This window comes from Notothenia rossii, assembly GCF_949606895.1.
Source record: "Notothenia rossii genome assembly, chromosome: 6".
Lineage (NCBI taxonomy): Eukaryota > Metazoa > Chordata > Actinopteri > Perciformes > Nototheniidae > Notothenia > Notothenia rossii.
The window spans coordinates 46906996-46926792 of record NC_136909.1 but is presented as its reverse complement, the minus strand read 5'-3'; the positions used below and the strand labels follow the sequence as shown (position 1 = coordinate 46926792).

General features: G+C 45.1%; 2 protein-coding genes and 1 long non-coding RNA gene across 3 annotated transcripts in view; 1 reads left to right on the top strand and 2 right to left on the bottom strand.

Annotated features, from left to right (window-relative positions):
- LOC307043614 (uncharacterized protein) overlaps positions 1-19797 on the bottom strand; it is a 307614-nt gene that overhangs the window by 163531 nt on the left and 124286 nt on the right. The gene's annotated exons all lie outside the window — the stretch shown is intronic.
- Positions 1-19797, bottom strand: part of nr6a1a (nuclear receptor subfamily 6, group A, member 1a) — a 113661-nt gene that overhangs the window by 64416 nt on the left and 29448 nt on the right. The gene's annotated exons all lie outside the window — the stretch shown is intronic.
- Positions 2232-15249, top strand: LOC307045090. Its single transcript, XR_013809771.1, has 3 exons — positions 2232-2626; positions 13343-13404; positions 15073-15249. It is a non-coding gene; the product is annotated as an uncharacterized lncRNA (long non-coding RNA).

Sequence of the window (19797 nt, the reverse complement as noted above, 5' to 3'; positions counted from 1 at the left end):
TTTGATATGTATTGAATGGTGCTCCTTTTGCTATTTGTCCCCTGAATTTCCTAGACCTACCCCTGGTCTGAACGGACACATACATCAGCCACTCAATCTTAGTCTGGAACTGAAAGATTCACCGTTTCTTTTAAAAAGAAAATTGCCATAAATGGATGAATTGTGATTACAAATCATCCAGTCAACATGCAAAACACATACAACATTCAGTTGACTTCACATTCACTCATATTATTCAGCCATTTGATTTGATTGGCAAAAGTTGTATGTATACAAGTGTAGTAATATTATTAACATTAATAATAATAATAATAATAATAATAATAATAATAATAATAAGGGATGCTCTACTAACTTTGTCATGATCATTGACGAGGCAGTTTGTGTCTTTGATTGCATAAATGCACTCTATGGTTGTGATAGCCCATTTATATTGGTCTTTCAAACCTTTATTTAACCAGATTGTCCCTTGAGATCATAGATCTCTTTTTCAAGGGAGACCTGCTTTCTTTCTTTCACCTTCTTTGAGATGAAGTGTGACGCTTTTTATGCCTATGAGCCATTATCCGTTTCTTGTAAAAAGAAATATGATTTAGGATTGGGATTTTTCCAGTTTCATTTGAATTGGACAGGTTTTAAATAATGATGAAAAACATCTCTGTCATCCTCGCTGCTGGAGTGAGCAGCCGGGAGGAGAGGGACCTGGAGCTGAGGTCAGGTCTCACACACCAACATCACATGTTTCCCTGATGTCCAATGATTTGGTGTTAAAGATGCCAGCTATATTGCCTGCATATAGAATTGCAAAAATAAAATGCACTTCAGAAATACACTACTCTACTTGTTCTGTTTTGTAAAGACCTTGGTTTGTATCATAATGAACTAAGCTACAACTACATTCAGTTGTGCAACTCCATGAAAACTTGATTATGTAAAAATCCAGCTGGAGTTTGACTTAATCATCCCGGCAGCTTATAATACAACGCTGCTTACACGCTTCTGAATATCCTGACATCTCTAGCTCAATGTCTGACAGCAGAAATATGACAAATCTGGGTTTGTGATACGCCGCCCCAACCTTGCTGACACTGATGAGTGAAGATCGGTAAGGCTCTACATTTAGTGATGACTGATGTGAGTAAACCACATGCATGTTCTTCACATGGCGAGGGAAGAGGAAAGGTGAAACGACTGGCGTCCTGACATTCGCCCAGGTATCTGCTTTAATATCCTCTCAGTTTGTGTTGAGGACACAAGGCTCGTGTGGCCGCGTGCTGCCCAACTTGCAGCGCTGCATGTTATCCAGGTCAGAGTGATCTAATCAGGTGTGAATGAAAGCACTTGGAAGCGCTCCAGGCCTCGCTATGCCGTCATCACTCAGGGGGATGTAAAAAAAAAACACATATATTTATCTTACTGCCGCTGTGAGAACAACAAGAAAAGAACGACTTCCATAAGGCTAAAGCGTGTTTCTGATCCAAAGCATGTTTCTGATCCACACTTCAGAGAGCGCTGGATCACAATGATAACACGTCTTTGAAAACCTCACTGTGTACATTATGTATGCATGTTGGATACAAACACGATCCTTTTATTTGGTAAAAAAGCAAAATGAGGAATTAATTTAAAAAGAGACATGCAGAGCATTAATGAACTTGAAGCCATACCAAACTGCACTGTAAGCAGATCCTACGTAAAGTAAAAAGAAGATTTAAGAAAGGAGTGTAACATATCATATTATGTTCAATATATGTCAGAGAATGTGACTCAATTCATCATAATTCCTAAATGGAAGCAGAAAATAGTGTATACACATCAATTTACCTCAATATTGATGATAAGTCTTTTCAGAATGATCTTAATTTAAAAGGCGTAAAATATTGACCAATTAGCTAGTGAAAAGAATCAAGCCATAAATGCAGTGCTTTCAGCTAACGTGGTGCCCATACATACACACTATTTCCATACTGCCCAACCACAGCAGTTTGAACTCCAGTAAAGACTCTCAGGATGTTTCCTCAACAGTGTCACCTAAACTCCACCCAGAGAGGCAGCCATTCAATAGAAGAGCATTAACTTTCAATGGTCTGAGCTCAGACCAATCACAGCACCCCCTGCCCCCCCTCAGCTCCCAGGCCTTCAGCCAATCATGGCAGCCTTCCTCCACACATGACTCTGTGCAGTGCTGTCCATGAACTGCCTCATATATAGTGCAAGCACGAAAATGTGAAGCAGTTCACTAACTCTCGTCTCAGCCAGCCAGGTCTCTCTGTGTGTGCATGTGCGTGTGCGTGTGTGTGTGTGTGTGTGTGTGTGATGCATGTTGGAATGCATGTGCTTGTTTACCTATGTAGTGGCACAGAAGCAAAGAGAGGGAGGGACAGCAGAGAGGTTTGTGAGGCGCTTGTATTTGCAAACTGCTGGCTGAGTTCCCACTAGAGGCAGGAGACCAGACTGGGTGAGACAGAGAGAGGGGCTGTTCGACTCAAGCAGCAGCAACTTTCCAGCCCCTACATAAGGGTTTCCCTGAATATGGAGGCTTTTTCACTCTCTCCTGTTTTTTGTTTTGTTTTTTACCACCCGGTCTCCACAGATTCATCCTGCCGAACTTTTGGCCACGCTTTAGGTGAGTATTTCAAAAGTTCTTCTCATTTACAACTTTACTGACTAAACACACTTCTTTGCCACTTTTCCACTATATTTTTTTGATTTATACTAATTTATGAATTGTTAAAAAAGTTGTAAGTACATTAAATAATTTCATGGAAACACCACAATTGTTTCCAAAATGAATGAAAAGTGTTTTGTTTTTCTTCACTTAGAGCAGGCGCACAGACATCTATATGTGTGTGTGTGTGTGTGTGTGTGTGTGTGTGTGTGTGTGTGTGTGTGTGTGTGTGTGTGTGTGTGTGTGTGTGTGTGTGTATGTAGCCAGACAGGGGCTCTGTGTCTGGGAGTTTTGAAAAGGACGTATGTGCGAGAGAGAGACAGAGATTGTGTGCGCCGGACAAAGTGTGCCAAGTGTGAAAAGTGTGTGCATGGGACTGTCTTTTCTTTCTAAAGCTTGCTCTGTGGGAATGCGGAATGTGGATTGCGGTAGCCAGTAGTGATGTTACACTGGGAGGAACTGAGCCAGACAGGAGACAAAAGCGAGCGTCCAGACAGGGCAGGTCAGCCATTAGAGGCCGAGCAAGGCAGGTCAGGCAGCTGCTCCGCCAGGGGGGGGGGGAGACCCCGCCTTCAGTGCCAGGGTGAGGGTTAGAGTTGCATTGGAGGTTAGGAGTCACCCCCACCTCTTAAAGTGCTCACCTTGCCTTCTCCCACTTTGAGTAGCCCGGCATGCTCTGCAGGTTGAAATCCTCACGAGGCATCAGTTAAACGTGCTGAGAACCATTTCTCGTCAAAGTGAAAATATTTCAAATTTGGCCAGTGATTCTTAAAAGCAGCACTGGTTCCGACACTAAAATGATAAAACCTGCCATTATGACTTGTGAGAGTTTATAAGAAATATAAAGTAAGGGAGGAAAATGCAACAAAGGCAGTGCAGATGTAGGAGGCGGTTAAATATAGACGCTCTAAAAGAGGAAGAATAGGAGAGATGTTATATTTTCTATTCCCTTTTTCGTTTGTTTTCCCCGCCGGCTTGCGTGGGGGTCGCTGGGTTTGGAATGTATTTAGTGACAGGAAATACTTGCCGCCCCTATTTTTTTTTTTGTCCCGGTCTGCTTTTGTCCAAAGCTCTTAATCCACTGCAAAAGCGGAGAGTGTGAAGGAGTAGCAACAACCAAGAAAAACATCGCCCCGGATCAGAGATGTACACAATGGCTGCTGCGGGAAAACACATTCACACACACAGCAGAGAGGCTTAACATCAGGAAGAACAAACAACACAGACACAAAAAAATAGGTCTGGATTGATATCCAAATGCTGGTGATGACAACAAAGCATCTCTTTGAAGCCGCACACAGATGCTTTAGGAACTGAAAAACAAGTGCCGTCACTTAAGGTCACAAATTCAGATTTATAAAAGACAAAACAAAAACAACAGTATTGGCTGTTGTATGGCAAACATTAATCCCCAAAAAGTGTGTGCGTAGATACAGCCCATCTGAGGCTCTCAGACTGAAAGCAGAGTACAGCTCGCGCTCAGAAATGCCTGTACATGTAGAGTCTTGTTACTCGGATACACATCAGCCTTCATCACCGGCTCTAAAGCCCTACACTCCATAACCCAATAAGCAGAGCCTCTCAGTGAGGCCCCGCTGAAACACATGCTTCCAAACTCTGCACTCCATCCTACATGTTCATACAAAGGATGAGTCTCAACAAACATTCTGCTTTTACAAACGGGGTGACAGCACGGGCATTGTTTGAGGGTTACAGAAATCCAAAGTCCTTAGTTGACAGAATGAGAGCACCTGGTATCTGTGGAGGTGATTTTATGGGCTCAGATTAATTTTTTTGGTTCCTAAAATGGCTACGCAGTGTTTTGGAAACCTTGCTGGTTTGTGAAGTCTAGTGTCACTTGTTGCTGGTGTGTGAGATCAGAAGCAAGTTGTGTAAGCGGCTCCTGACCCAGCACCCCGGCCCGGGCTCAGGTCTTGCTGGACTTTGATCCCAGGCATGGAGCTCTGTGAGCCCCTTTGCACCCCTCACTCCAGGCCTGGGTGTACCTGGATTTGAATAGAAACCAGACAGCGATGCTGCGCCCCCCCCCCCCACCCCTCTGTCACCACTCTGGCGCGGGACAATGAGGATTTGTTAGTGCTCAGCCGCGAGTCTGCTGACACAAAGCGCAGAGCCCCAGTGTAGCAAAACTGAAGCGAGGCGGGCAGCACACCAGCAGGTGGGCCAAGAGTGGGGGTTGGTGGAGTTCAGAAGTTTGCAGGGGTGGGATTAGCAGACAAGAGCTCTGGGTTGGGGGATGGGGGCCTGAAACAAACAGGAAATGACTGCCTTTGATGAGGCGGAGGCAGATTTGCACAGGCTAAACTCCTTCGGGCCTCTTCCCTCAGCCGCAAAAACCAGTTTGAGCAGAAAATGTCAAAACACTTCAAGGCCCCCATGTGTCACTTCCCTCTGGCTACGATGGAGTTGTTAAGTCCATACACAGGTGCTAAATAAACACTTTGCTGCCTGCTGTTCCCCTTCCCGTCCTTGTCCCCGACCAGGTCAGGGAATCCCATTAAGCCATGCATCCCTACGAACTATTTTTACCCACATAAAAAAAAAGGAAAAAAGAATGACAGCTCAATCGATATCACCCTGAAGTGAAACTACAAAATTAATATTTAAAAAAAAAAAAAAACCAGGAGGGTGTGGAAAATGTCAAAGGTAAGGGGGCAGAGACCGTAAGATGCGTTAAAGAATCACATCTTGATTTCTTATTATTTTTATCCATTTAGATTCGTCTTGATTAGGTAAAAATAAATATTGATATATATTTGTATAAAAACGACATAATGCCCGATTGGGCCTTTCAGCCATGTTTATCTCAAACAGCATCCACTACATGTACATTTCTAAAATGTCGCCCTTCGTGCCGCGCGTGTTTGCGTTCCTGAGCGTGAGGAGAGCTATAATGTGTGCTCAGTGAATATCAGGGTCGATTAGAGAGTCTCGTCTGGCCGGGCTGCAGAGATTAGACAGGCGGCGCAGATGAAGGCAGCCGCGGGCTGCCGTCTGCCGCTCTGACCCACATCGCTCTGATGTGCACGTCACTTCCCATTACACTGACAACTGGACGCAACATCAGCTGAGCACCATGATGTGCATACCCTCCCCGCGGGCCAGGTCCTGTTCACCATAACCTCATTCTGTCCTACTCCACCCTGGGCCGGCCCTCCGCCTGGCTACAGGAAGTGGTAGATGAGTCACGATGAGGCATCTCCATCACCGCTCTCGGCCCTCAATATCTAGGAGGTAGATCTGGTAAACTAGCAAAATGTTGACCTTGATGCCAATATAATAATATCCAAGCTTAAGGATGTCAAGTCACTAAAGTAAAAAGCTTGTGCAGCATGTATCTAAATGAGTATCAGCTCTCCACATCAGGGACTGTCCAGGACAATAATTCAGATCGAATACCTAAAACTAGTCAGAAGCATAAGACAGGGTTTTTATATCAGCTGGGTATTTCTTCCTGTGGTCTCTCTGAGTGAGGGAATGCCACGGCTGGCTCATCACACTTGCTCGTCCTGCCCTCTGATGCTGAAGGGGTGAGTTTAAGCTTTGTTTGAAGTGCAGAACATACCAAATGCACTATTGAATTTGATCTCTCAATCTCACATTTCAACAAGTACTTGGACCAAAAGCACACTGGTGTGTCTGTGGATGCATGCACAGTCCCAAAGAGCCTGAGAGGCCTCCACTCCTGCAGCTGGCTGACAGAGACAGGTCTGTTTGCATGCTGCCTGAGAGTTAATTGGCAGCCATGGAGTGAAAAGCAGGCTCAGCAACAGATAAGAGCCGTGTGGAAAGCTCCGTAATCATCACGGATTAGCAAATGATAAATCATGGGTTCACACAAGTATGCTGTCACTGCTGGAAGAGCCGGAGAGAGAGGGAGGGCAGAGCGGCTGAGGGGAGATATGGAAAGAGTGGGATAGAGAGCACGAGGAGAGAGTGAATAAAAGGGAAGATGGGGATATTTTGCTGTAATTCAAAAGAAAAACACAATAATACCATCTAGCAGGTCAGCAGGAGAGGCAGGCTGAGAGGGGGAAATTAAAAGAGAGGAGAAATTAAAAGCTCTGCCAACACTCGGGCTAATACAATCTTCTGCCTGTCAGATTACCTTCTTTAATCCAGAAAGGTTTAACGCCTTTTAGAAATCTGAAAGGAGACATGAATTCAGCAGAGATTTCCCTGCGCTAGAGAGGAGGAAGGAGTCGGGGAGGAGGCTTAAGTCTCTGAACAACTCTCCAAAGCACTGGCCTCAACAACTCTCTCAAAGTGCTCTGCAGAGGATCAGCCCATTCTAACCGCCGCAGTGTTCCACGCAAACATCCACAACCTATACTGCCGTGCTCGCTTCCACCGACAGCCATGCATGTATGAATATCTTAAAATATCATACATGAACTCCATGTGTTGAATTCACTGCAGAGTGAATAGTCTTTCATAGTAGGACAAAAAGAGGAGCTTAACTTTTGCTTAGGCGGAGCCGATTAGGTCAACAGAGCACAAAGCAGTGTACAGCACATTGAGGACACAGTGTCCCTGCTGGTGCAACACAGAAACACGCTCACTGCTGGGCAGGGGGACATGCTTTGTAATGTTGGTCACACAAACTGCTTATTGGAATAAAATAGTACCGCAGACAAAACTGAGGAAAATGAAAGCCATGGTTATTCCAGAGGGTGCAGAGGGCTCACATGTCAGTTTAGGAAAGGAAGGTGCTATAGTTAAACAGAGCAGACAAGTGGAACAACTAAGAAGTTCAAGGTTTGAGATTTTGTTCTTTGTGAATCTCCCATTGTGTTTGTTTATTGCAGCAATGGACACAGATTCTTTTTTACAGTGCACAACGATGACTTTCCAAGAATTACTCATTTTCGTTCCCGCACAGTTATTTTAGCTAAACACACAGTCAATGCCACTCAGATCAACAAGGTCTGACCGTGAGGTGGCAGAGGCAGCAGCAAAAGGTCGATCAGTATTGTTGGGGCAGAATCTCTGCTCAGCGCCGTTCCTATATTCCTATATGAGCGGGTTCTCAAAAGAAGGAAAAATCCAAAGCAGCCAGGATAAGGGTTAAACAATAACCTGCTTTAATGGCAAAAACATACAAATACATCACCTAATCACGAAGCACTCTGCAGAGTACTCCGGGCTCAGGTTCTACCACCGTGTGAGACACGTCTCAGGAACGGCAAGTCAAAAACAAGAGCGCCGATCTTCAAAATGATCACAACATTTATACAAAGGTGGGGAGGAGTTTCGCGTGTGTGTTTGTCCCTCTGCCCTTAGGCAGATCCCCCAATCAATGATTTGGAGTCATGACAGAGGACTCTTTGACAGGACACATACTCATTCCCCCTAAACATCTTCAACACACACATCGTATCATGTATCTTATCACACAACAGTCACCTGTTTTTCTCTATGAAAGCCATATTTGTAAATATCCAAACGCCATCGTCCCATGACAGTCACCGCATCAGTCAACCAACATAAGTTAATTGTTCTTGTGGCTTAATGGCTTCCCTGAACTTCCCTTCACCCCAAAGTCAGCTTACTAGGAATGAATACATTTTATTGATAAGCTCAAAAGGACGTTTATCTTGTTTACTGCTGGGTGACCCCAGTCTCAAGGCCTGCAGGATGTGTAGGAGATAAATCATTAATTCTACCAGACTTGAACTGCCTTATATCTGAAAATGTATCTGGGACTTCCCCTGTTAATTGCAAGGACTATTGATAATTAACAGAGAGACCCTAGGGGCCTCTTCTTGGTATCTGCTAGGCAGAAGTCACTCAATGCAGAAATCACAAGTTTAACACACATTCTATATAAGGTGACATTAAAATGAATATACCAGATTGAACTTTCCTGCCATAACACGTTACTTTAATACTTCAAATAATTCAAATAATACTTCAATCAACAAGGTCTGACCGTGAGGTGGCAGAGGCAGCAGCAAAAGGTCGATCAGTATCCAGGTCATTCTCATGGTGGCTCACCCTGCTGGCTTCCACTGATAACAGAAATGTAAACTCAGAATTTCTGCTTGTGATTTCCACTCATCTGCCTCCCTGCACTGTGCCATTTTTAAATCTGTGAGACATCTAGGTGGATGGGGAGGGTGCAGGAGATGGTTGGGCATTTTGAAATGACGATGATGGTGATGGCCTGGTTCCCTGCCCCTTGCAGTTTATTGCTGCAGTGCGGAGTGCAGCGAGTTCGAGTGGCGGGCAAGCGAGGGAAACGCTGATCCTCGCCGGCAAACCTACCACTGCATTGCGTCGCCTCGACAGATTAAAAACACGGATTATGTTGCATAAGTGAGCGTTGTATAACCCTTTGTTTAGGTTTCTTTGGGGCTACATTTGTTTGCATTTCACAACATATCTCTGCTTTTCTTTAATGACTCAATTAAGACCTAGAGATACAAACCGACTTCCTGAATAACGAAATATGATAGTTGAAGCGAGGATTCTAACAATGCCAGCGTTCAAAGAGGGCCGCAAGTCTGACCTGGGGATAAAGTCTGTTGAAGATAAGAAATGGCCGCAGGCTCCAGAGAAATGTCACTGTTAAATCCTGAAGACAACCACAAAGGGTCTGCTTTGTTCGAGATCCTCAAAAACTGCTGCGGAAAAAGTCGGGATACATATTCATCAGCCTCAGCGCTCACTGAAATGAGCCGACACAGCTTTAGAGAAGAGAGCAGTGAGACATACAGTGCGGTTCTCTCAGGCGTGCTGCGGGTGGATGAGTCAACTAGAGCCAGACTGACATGACGGGATCAAGAGCATCAACAGAGGGTTCAAAGGTGCACAGCGCAGAGAGAGAGGGCAGGAAGACAGGGCAGGGGGGGGGGGGGGGTATTAGAAAAAACAATATGTCACCATCAAGACAAGACAAGTCCCGGGTTAAGGGAGAGGAGCTGTTAGGCAGTTAGTTAGTTAACCTCGCGCTGGCAGGCTGATCCAGGCACGTGGAGGCACCGTGCTCCTGGAAGAGGAGGAGGAGGAGGAGGAGGAGGCACCATGCTCCTGGAAGAGGAGGAGGAGGAGGAGGCACCGTGCTCCTGGAAGAGGCACCGGTGTTCTCCTGGAGGAGGAGGAGGAGGAGGAGGAGGAGGAGGCAGCGTGCCCCTGGAGGAGGAGGAGGCAGCGTGCCCCTGGAGGAGGAGGAGGAGGAGGCAGCGTGCCCCTGGAGGAGGAGGAAGAGGAGGAGGCACCGTGCCCCTGGAAGAGGCACCGGTGTTCTCCTGGAGGAGGAAGAGGAGGAGGAGGAGGAGAAGGAGGCAGCGTGCTCCTGGAGGAGGAGGAGGAGGAGGAGGAGGAGGAGGAGGAGGAGGAGGAGGAGGAGGAGGAGGAGGAGGAGGAGGCAGCGTGCCCCTGGAGGAGGAGGAGGCGTGCCCCTGGAGGAGGAGGAGGAGGAGGAGGAGGAGGAGGCAGCGTGCCCCTGGAGGAGGAGGAGGCGTGCCCCTGGAGGAGGAGGAGGAGGAGGAGGAGGCAGCGTGCCTCTGGAGGAGGAGGAGGAGGAGGAGGCAGCGTGCCCCTGGAGGAGGAGGAGGAGGAGGAGGAGGAGGCAGCGTGCCCCTGGAGGAGGAGGAGGAGGAGGAGGAGGAGGAGGAGGAAGCGTGCCCCTGGAGGAGGAGGAGGAGGAGGAGGCAGCGTGCTCCTGGAAGAGGCACCGATGTTCTCCTGGAGGAGGAGGAGGAGGAGGAGGAGGAGGAGGAGGCAGCATGCCCCTGGAGGAGGAGGCAGCGTGCCCCTGGAGGAGGAGGAGGAGGAGGAGGAGGAGGAGGCAGCGTGCCCCTGGAGGAGGAGGAGGAGGAGGCAGCGTGCCCCTGGAGGAGGAGGCAGCGTGCCCCTGGAGGAGGAGGAGGAGGAGGAGGAGGCAGCGTGCCCCTGGAGGAGGAGGCAGTGTGCCCCTGGAGGAGGAGGAGGAGGAGGCAGCGTGGCCCTGGAGGAGGAGGCAGCATGCCACTGGAGGAGGAGGAGGGGGGGGGGGAGGCAGCGTGCCCCTGGAGTAGGAGGCAGTGTGCCCCTGGAGGAGGAGGAGGAGGAGGAGGCAGCGTGGCCCTGGAGGAGGAGGCAGCGTGCCACTGGAGGAGGAGGAGGGGGGGGAGGAGGCAGCGTGCCCCTGGAGGAGGAGGCAGCGTGCCCCTGGTGGCTTGGCGCTGTGCACTGAGCTGTTTTGATGCACTCCCAGATAGAACTTAATACACTTAGACCTGTCAAAAGTATTACGTTGCTTTTAACACGGGCAGGGTTGCTTTTATTTGGAGTGCTGTATCATAGAATGAAAGCTGTGCTCTTATTCTGTGTCATGAAGATATCTGCTTCCCCTGTCCAATAGAGGCAAAGATATGCCACAAAAGAAATGATTACATTTGTTTTAATCTTTTGCAGTATTCCATCTCCTGGTTGATTCGAGAATGGTATAATCATAATAACCTCTGCCAAACATAATAATCACAATAGAACCTTTTCATTTATACCACAACTCCACAAAACGATTGAATCAACCCAGTTGAAGGTGTTTTCATATACTGGAAAGGGGCTAGAGCAGTTTGGGTTCGTTCTGAACATTTCTAATTGTTTGCATTGTATCTGAAGAACATTACTGCTGCTATCCGCTGCACCTCTAAATCTTATTCAAAACTTAATTCAAACAGATATTTCAATCTAAATTTAACTCCAATCTGAAGTAAAACCTAACTTGTGATTGGCACAGCAATTATGGCATATTTGTTGAATTCGATTGAGTTTGTCCAAGAAGAGGATCCCTCACGACGTGAGCGATTTTAGCTGCTCTTGCATTAGGGGATATCTCGCAGCGCCAGGGGATTATATAGTTATATCATTTTCAAGAGGCATGACCGGATGGGAAAGTGTGTGAGAGCATGCACTGGCATCCTACCAGAATGAGTATTTGAGTATTACAGTTGTGTGAGCAAAACTGTCATAGTAAATGAACAGATAATCAACAGGGTTTATCCAGGACATCGACGCTACATATTGGATTTCCTAAATCAGATTCTGTCTCTCTGCGGCCATCTTGCTTGTGAGTTTCTGTGAAATTATGTAAATGAAAAAGTGAAATAGAGAAATGTTCAGGCCATGACAGGAACAGGGAAGTGCTTTTATATTTTCATTCATATCCAATCCAGGGACTTCCAGGTCAGTGGAAGTCTAACAAAACCTAGCCACAACTCTGTAGGTGTTCTAGTACACAGCCTATATTCCCCTGGGGTTCTGGTCTGAGAATAGATTCCTTGAACATAACATGCACCCTACACTGACTTTAACAGTTCTAACTCATCTTGCTGAACTTTGTTCATGTGTGTAGCCTGGACCTGGCTGCAGAGCGACAGAGAGAACGCTGTGTGCTCCTCATTGTCCAACCCCTGGAATGTGCTGACGATGCAAGGTTCACACCGGTTCAGTCACACTGTTGCACTCTTCACTCGTCCGCTGTCTCATGCTCGCACATATTTGTACACGCTAACCTTTTGTCAGTTATGCAAAGTTTCTGGAGACCACACCAGGAGAAGTATTATTAGAACCATGATAGAACCACACCTCAAGTACCACACCTCAAACCTATGAATAAGACAGTGTGCGTGCGACGAGTTAACGTACATTTCACATAAGTACTCCCAAGTGCAGGGAGAGCGGAAGTCAAGTCAGATTAAAAACAAGCGAGGGGAAGGAGAGGGAGCGATGTTTGAGATGAAAACAGCCTCTGTGTGTCTCGGGCACGCAGCCAAGCAGCACAAGTGCCAAAGAGGGAAGCCATTGAAGTCAGAGCGACTGAACATATATTAATTCCCATCTTGTCTGCGTAGAGAGAAGCAGAGAGGAATTAGGAAAATGTGGAAGAATTTATTCTAGATAAAAAACTAAAAGGGGAATAATATCTGGCCGTGACTTACACACTGACCCAAAAGTAGATTCAACAAGCCATTGTTTAAAAGCCAACAATGACAGCACCGAAAATAATAAACGTAAGATGAAACAAAGAAAACTTTAGAATCCTATTGTGGTAATAATCTCCAGGGTCAGTGAACTGTGTCAGAGCACAGAGTCAATTGGGCCTCACTCCACCTTAAGTGATCATTCATAATGCAGGAGAGTCGCTCTCTTTCAGCCTGTGATGTGTAGAGAACTGCAGATCAAATCCTTTCATTTTAATCAAACGGACAAACAAGTTGCATTATATTTTCCCAACCAACCTACAAGTTTTAGTAAGACTTCAAATCAAATCCTAACTTTCATAAAAGGCCACGTGAAAAGAGGATGCAGACCAGACTAAATAAAGTGTTCCCAATATGCTTGACTGTGTTAAGGGAAGCAGGCTAAGCAGGGGAGATAAATACAGAAAAGCAGAGACAGAGAACATTAATAAAACATGACTGCATGATTTTCCAACCTCAAAGAGGCGAACACAGGAAGGCGCGCTCCCTGAGCAGCAGCTGAGGTTCAACGCAGGGTGAGGGAACAGTCATCTCTAACTAGCTCCACACTGCAGTGCTCTAGTTAAACTGGGGGCACAGCAGCGCTCTCTGATCACACATTTGCCTCCCTCCAACACCGACTTCATCTCTGTGCTTTTATTCATGGTGTTTCTGATGCCTTCCTTTTTTTGTTCTTCTGCTGCAGGCTGAAGGTGAAAGAAGCAGAGACTTCGGAGACGGATGAGAGTTTGAGTAGTTTGAAACAAGGTGAGGATGATGAGGCATTCCACGTCTGCAGGGCTATTTAAAGAAGCCCAAACCATTGCATCAGCGCCTCTACTCCGTCTCGCTGCATGGCTTCCTATCAAGGATGTTTTAACGCAGACACGGATACACAGACACACACACATAAACACAAACACACAGCTATTGTTAGCATTACAAATAAGCATATACCATTGTTTCAACCATCTGTTGGCAGCTAAGGTATCAGATATCACACTGGTCACAGGTCTGACAACATTATATATATTTTTTTAAATGTTTAGGTTTTAATTGCAGGTATTTTAGATGCATGGTATGGATGGTAAGCAGCAAGCAAAGTAATGGTGACTTTCTGTGATCGAGTCCAACTGCAGCGTCAAAGATGAAAACTAGAAAAAAATGAGCAGTTTGATTCATGTGACTATTCCTTTAAAGCAACATATAAGTAACAAAATCGAACAGCCAACAGAAACACACGGTTCTGCCCGGTGCTCACGGAGAACATTCAACGCTGTCGGTGAGTTTGAGCTCTGACCAAACCATCGACCGTTGCATGTACCCTGAGGGACGCCACACACAGACAGAGACACAGACACACAGACACAGACAGAGACACAGACAGAGACACAGACAAAGACAGAGACAGAGATACACACAAAGACACAGACACACAGACAGAGACACAGACAAAGACACACAGACACAGAGAGACACAGACAGACAGAGACACAGACAGAGACAGAGACACAGACAGAGACACAGACACACACACTCCTCTGGAAACCATGCGCAGAGACATCTTTCCGTTCTGCACTCATGCAGGGCAGATAGCAGGACCACAGTCTGCGGGGGGGGCTACAGCTCAGGTTCTGGGATCCTGTGGCTGGACACGCCAGGACTCATTTCCTCAGACAGCAGATCAGCTGTGGTTCTTAAGGCTGCAATAAACATTCATTGCTGTCGGTGGGTTTACTTGAGAATAACTCACTGATCAATGAATGCAGACTGCGGTTCAAACCTCTCAGGAACCGGCTGGCCACGGGTTCAACAAGAGCAATGATGATTGCACAAACTGGATACAACGCGCTACACTGTGATGTGGAAAAGGTTATTTATGGACACTGGGCAGGTCAATTCGGGCAGTTGTGTTTAGTATACTGTTGAACATAACATTGAAGTGCATTTGAATAGTAACGTTCAGCTGTTCTTACTACATTTACGCTTTTAGAGTTAGGTTTTTAAAATAGGGTCAGTCCATCCAAATAATGATGATAAAACCATGTTTCTCAGTTCTTTCCAGAAAGGTATTTCATTTGTCCAGGATTAGAGTTGTTTGATTCCGAGAGTTCCCATATAATCAAAGTAAAAAATAATAAAATGTTCAGGTGCTCATACCCAAAAAGTCAATAGTAAAGACTGATTCAAGAAATACTGTTTTTTTTTATTGTGACCATTTATATAGGAAAGTAGTTGGAGAGTAAGGAAACTTGAGGTGATGCTGCATTTTGAATTCTTTTTTTTATTCTGCAAGTATTTTGAAAAAGTCTCTTTTGTAATTAAAAGTATCTGAGTATTGTTTTAAATGTGTAAATGATGCTGTTGCTATCATACTTTAATTTGGTATACATTTCATAATAATGCTTTATTCAATCAAATTTTCTTTTCGGGCAGGGGGGTTCAGCATGTTCCCTAAAGCAGGTTTCCCGCCATGACCCATATGACAATTTCCATGACTTCTCTCAGGGAGCTTTTCAACACCAAGTGCGACCGCTTCAAAATGTTTTGTTTTCTTGTTTGTTATCGCTTGAGCAGAAAAAACAAATACTGCAAATAAATTGTTAAAAAAGAGCGTTAATCCTGTCGGCTTTGTCTTATGACACTCCATTGTGATGTCCCTTCACTGTGCATGTCTACAACAAATCTCCAAACTACATGATAGTCCAAGAAGAGAGGGATCTGTCGGGGCGCTTCAATCAGGCTGCGGTGGTTGTACCTGGTACTTTGGTAATAACCAGACAGTGACCCACATGTACTATTATTAATATGTATTATTTTAAAAAGTGAAATAATCTGCGCCCTTGATTCTTGGAAAGTGAACCTCTTTGTGTAATCGGAGAAATAGGCATATGGAAATAATCCTGCAGTAACTGCCCTGTAAGGTTATATGAACATGCTGGAGGATTTCCAACACGCTGATGTTCTCCAGCCACAGCAAACCCAAGTTAGTTTTCTGTTTTCTTAAATGGGAAAGTGATGGAGGAGAGGATGAAAACTACCCCGGTGGCTTCTGGTGTTCAGCTGTCTTAATACACACTCACATACTGTCACACAGACAGGAAGACAGAGTCTATTATACTGTATCTATATACAATTATTATTTTAAATGTCATCATTTAAATAATTTCATTATTATTATAAACCTCTAAACCTATATTTCTAGGAAATTCTGATCTCTAAAATCGGCAGCTTTGTAAAGCTCTGGAAAGTTGTGATACATTGACATTGAAATAAGTGAATTATGACTTCATAAAATGTGGGCTTGTAGTGCAGCGGTATAGATGGAAAATGTTTGTTACATATATGAGCGCTACACAAAGTCTGCTTTGAACTTATAGGCTCTCACACTGGGAACAGCGTGACCTACTTCTGCCTGACCTGGAAACACTCCGCAGGCTGACCCGAGTCTCACGCCAACGCCAATGGCATCAGGCGAGAGAAAAAGAGACTGTAAATCACATCTAGGCTAATCATACATGATTAAAGGCTCAAATGAAAGAAAAGAAAGCATGGAGGTCAGCAGCCGCTCGCAAAGCCTCTGTAGAACTAACGCCATGCTCAGAGTGCACACGGCTGGCGGAGCAAATGGAGAGGAAAGCCAAATCAAAAGAGGAGAAGGCTACGAGGGGCCTTTCATTCTTCACCATCTGTACATACCTGAGAGAAACACAGCTCTTACTAGCAGCAACATCTACTTTCAAAACACAACAAAGAAACTAGAGAGGGGTCTGAAGCGGGGAAAGGGACTGCCCTGAGGAACATTACACTTGGTGATCTTAAATGACTTTTGGAGCCAGCCATATAGTCAGCCCGGTTATGTGAGGACAAAGAAAAGGCATGTGCTGGGCTGCAGCCAAGTACTTCCATATGGGTGTTGAGTTCAATGGGTCCAGGTGGCACTGGAAGCATCACATGTAGGCAGGGGCGCAGCCAGGGATTCTGGGCCCCATGAAAAGATAATCACAAAGGTTACTACAACATTTTTTTCTTAATATTCTAAAAATGGTTTGGGCCCGTCACGGGCCCTTAGAATCGTCCTAACTTTTCACCCCCTTATGGCGCCCCTGCATGGAGGTCCTGCATGGACCTACTGCCCCCCCGTGGCCTGGAACGTGCAGTGCTGCAGGAGTCCGGCTGCTGAGCTAATACACAGGGGGGGGTTACATAACAGATACATGTTCATGAAACTAAATGTTCTTTAAAGACATAATTTCTTCCAAATGAATACATTTCCTGGTGTATCATATTTAACTTTTAACTTGACACATGTCCTACATTTATTATCAATCTGAAAATGGAACACAAAAATGTAGTTGTATATATAAAATGTACTATTCAGTCTATGCCCACTGTATACATCTCCCAAGAGCTCCTTCAAATGTAGGGAAGCTGTGTAGCGGTAGTCTGAGGAGAACGTCCTTTCCCAGCTGCTAATGATTCACCATGGAACAGCGGCAGTCACTAAAGACCCCTGATAACCCTTTGGTCATCCGTGTAGTTGGACTTAATGGTGGGGAGGGGGTCAGGTCAGCTCAGAGCTGACGGGAGGAGGAGCCATGGAGGCCAAACGTGTCCCAATACAGAGAACCAACCGGTTTATTATGAAGGATAGGACTTATTTGCTTCTAGGTACTTGAATTAAACTTTTTATAAAGAAGCACACAAGCCTAACCAATCATTGACATCAGGTATGAGGTAGTGAAAAACTTAACTTCTTGATTCCAAAGGGTTGTGTAAAGGAATAAGTGTGCAACTACAGCTTTTATAGACTTTTTAATGAATGTTACCACCCAAGCAAGCTCCATGTCTGCACAGGACTCTGCACTCTCATCATAGGTTTAGAACCATATGAACCTCTAATCAATAACCAATGAATGACCTTCTGCACGTTAATGAAGATGGTCATGGATTTTCGAGAGTCAAGGAGAGAAAAATGCACTTTCTCATTTTTAGATATTAAATCAAAAGAAGTCATCCAAAGAACCCGAGTTAAAAACAGCTGTTGCCAACTCAACTATTTGGCCCCTGACCTGGGTTTTTTGGTCACTGAATGGGGGTCTCTGAATTCCCACCCCTGTCAGGGCATTTACAAGCCCAGGGAGCCATGCCTCAGCCCCCCATGACCCCTGCATCAACCTTGCCCAGTGCATGCACCGAGTCCTCCTGGCAGGAGAGCAGGGCAGCGAGTGGCTGGGCCGCGAGCCCACCTCGTCAAGTTTACAACCCAATCAGGCTCAGCCTCATAAATCCACACCTCCTCCTGCAGCATGCAACAATGCTGGCCATTCACTGTGTGTGCAGGTTTAATAGTTCCTCTTCGGCTTCCTTCCACTTCTTAGCGACCCCACCCCACCTCCTTTCTCCTCTCACAACTTTATAGAGGGAGCAGTGAGAAAGCCCAGACCGGAGCAGAGCTGCACACAATCAGCTCAGCGCAGAGTCACGGCGAGGTCAGCGTTTTCTGAACTATGTCCGACCTATGACCCCCCCATGGTGCCACCTGGTGCTGAGATGGCAGCCAGCGGAGTCCTGAGTGAACTTCGCCTGAACCTGGAACTTAACATTGGACCACTGCCTCACTCCTGGCCCTTTGCTCCCCGTTACCTCCGGGCCAAGAGCCACACATTTCTAAAATGTTTACATCTGACATTTTAGCATATAACCATGACGAGAGCCACTTCTGCTGATGGAATGAAAGATGCAGCTTTTCTTTAGAGGTAATGTTGTCATCACCCACATCTAGACAGACTGAGGATATCATATGGAAAATAGAAAACTAAAACATGCAGTTTTCTACCTAACGCAGGAAACCATTAATAAACTCAAAATTAAACTCATACGCACACACTTTTTCCACGTTATTGCCTAAGAGTCAGCTGCTTTATTATTATTATTGCGAATGCTGTTTACAGCATTCGCACTATAGTACTTCAAATCTTTATTCTTTCCACTTATTTCAGCCAATACTTTGGCTCTCCATAACTTCAACTTATATTCAGCTACAGAAACCATTCAAATATTAAACAATTCAGCCTGTTCAGGGATCGATGGGAAACCTTCAACTTTTTAAAAATATTTTATACTTTTTGAAATATTCAGGTTTTTAAACTCTTTTTTTAACATTGAAGTCAATGGTAGATGCCTTCAAATCCACTTTTCCTACACTTTGCGCAAAATTTTACTCCTTCCACATACTTTAAGCTAGACACTTCATTCCAACTTTCAAATGATCACAAGACATTCAGCTATTCAAAATTGACTTTTCTTTTTGATATCTTTTAAACTTTTTGAGATATTGAATTTAGTTTGGAGCTTGGTAGAGATGCCTTTTTCAGATTTTAACATTAGAGTGGATGGAGCAGCTCGTTAACTCTAGAGTGCTTTGATCTCAAAACAGAGTGCAGCAGTGCTTAAAATTCTCCCCCAAAAATATTTTAAACTTGCCATAATTCCCAAACCCTACACTCCTCAGACATATTTTTTCATGAAAAATGTAGGAAAACCTCTCCTAGGTTGTAAAATAAAAAAAGATTTAGAAAGAAAATTAAACAAAATGCCTCTTGATGTTAAGAACATCCGGATCTTTCTTCAGAACAGAGTGAAGTGTTCTTTAGACAAACTGCTCTCCTCTTCACATTTACCACATAAAACCCAAAAAAATACATATTTCAGTTTCCTTTTTTCCTTTTTCAGGTTCCCTGATCTCTTTTGGTTGCCAGGATCTTTTGAGTCTTCCTGTTTCGATTGCCAGTTTGTGGTCACTGAGCCTGTACTTGGTTAGGATCTGTCTCTGCTTTCTATCTCTGACAGTAGAGAGATACTCTGCCAGCTCATACTCTCTGTTTAGAGCCAGGTAACATTCTAATCTACTTTGGCTTTTAGTTTCTTCTTCCCAATGTTGCAAATAGTTGTCTTTACATTGTGTTATAATGCATTTGACTGTGATTGGTGTTTGGAGAGCAGTGTTGTTGAGAGACTGGTCAGAGTGGCTTTGAGAGGGGGCAGCTAGCCTCAGCACCAGCTGACATAGGGGGGGTTAGCTCTTGACTTTGGAGGGCTTTGGAGTGGAGGGTGTCTCGGGGGCTGGACCTAAGGTGGTTAAAGAATGTCAGTGCTCTC